Genomic DNA, 1,465 nt, shown 5'->3' with positions numbered 1-1,465 from the left:
TTTTTGAGAAGAGTCTCACTCTGTTGCCCTTGTAGAGCATCCAGTGGAGTCACAGCTCACAGTAACTTCAAACTCTTAGGCTCAAGTGATCCTCCTGACCACCCCTCCCCTGCAGATGAGACAACAGGCCCCCACCACATTGCCCAATTCATTTTACTGTTTTGTTTTGTTTTATTTTTCCAGTAGAGAGGAAGGGGAGGCCCACTTTCACTTAGGCTAGTCTTGAACTCCTGAGCTCAAGAGAACCACCCGCCTCAGTCCCAGGCCTCCCAGAATGCTAAGATTACAGTCAAGAGCTTTTATTATTTTTTGAGACAGAGCTCTCACTTTCTTGCCCTTGGTAGAGTGCTGTGACATCACAGCTCACGCCAACCTCAAACTCTTGGGGTTTGAGCAATCCTCTTGCCTCGGCCTCCCCCGAGTAACTGGGACTACAGGCTTCTGCCACAATGACTGGCTATTTTTAGAGACAGGGGTCTCACTCTGGCTCAGGCTAGTCTCAAACCCGTGAACTCAGGCAATCCACCCACCTCAGCCTCCCAGAGTGCTGGGATTACAGGTATGGGGCACCTCACCCTGCCCAGAGATAATATTTTTTAAACTTTTTCTTCTTTTCTTTTTTGAGATGGAGTCTCATTCTATCATCCTGGGTAGAGTGCCATGGAGTCATCATAGCTCACAGCAACCTCAAACTCTTGGGCTCAAGAGATCCTCCTGCCTCAACCTCCCGAGTTGTTCGGAATACAGGTTCCTGCCACAATGTCTGGCTAATTTTTCTATTTTTAGTAGAGATGGAAGTCTCACTCTTGCTCAGGCTGATCTTGAACTCATAGCTCAAGCAATTCACCTTGATTTGGGGAAATCCCATGTCCTACATGCTTCATTCACTTCACAGCTACTGAAGACTTAGGAAATTGGAGAGGTAGGCTCAGCACCTGTGGCTCAAGTGGCTAAGTCACCAGCCACATACACCTAAGGTGGCAGGTTCGAATCCAGCCCAGGCCCACCAAACAACAATGACAGCTGCAACCAAAAAATAGCCGGGTGTTATGATGGGTGCCTGTGGTCCCAGGTACTTGGGAGGCTGAAGCAGGAGACTCGCTTGAGCCCAGGACTTGGAGGTTGCTGTGAGCTATGATGCCATAGCACTCTACCCAGGGGGACTGCTTGAAGCTCTGTCTCAAAAAAAAAAAAAAAAAGAAATTCGAGAGGTAAATTTGGAATAGTCAAGACACGTAAGTAGGGGGTTTAAGCTTCAGTTCTCATGTTTAAAATAGTGATGTTAATAGTTACCTCATGGCTGGCTCGGCACCTGTGGCTCAAGTGTGGCTAAGGCGCCAGCCACATACACCTAAGGTGGCAGGTTTGAATCCAGCCTGGGCCCACCAAAACAACAATGACTGCTGCAACCAAAAGATAGCTGGGCTTTGTGGCAGGCGCCTGTGGTCCCAGCTACTTGGGAGGC

Source organism: Otolemur garnettii, unplaced genomic scaffold (assembly GCF_000181295.1).
Source record: "Otolemur garnettii isolate 467f Iridium unplaced genomic scaffold, OtoGar3 scaffold00301, whole genome shotgun sequence".
Taxonomy (NCBI): domain Eukaryota; kingdom Metazoa; phylum Chordata; class Mammalia; order Primates; family Galagidae; genus Otolemur; species Otolemur garnettii.
The sequence above is the reverse complement of the archived record's forward strand: the minus strand, read 5'-3'. Positions refer to the sequence as shown.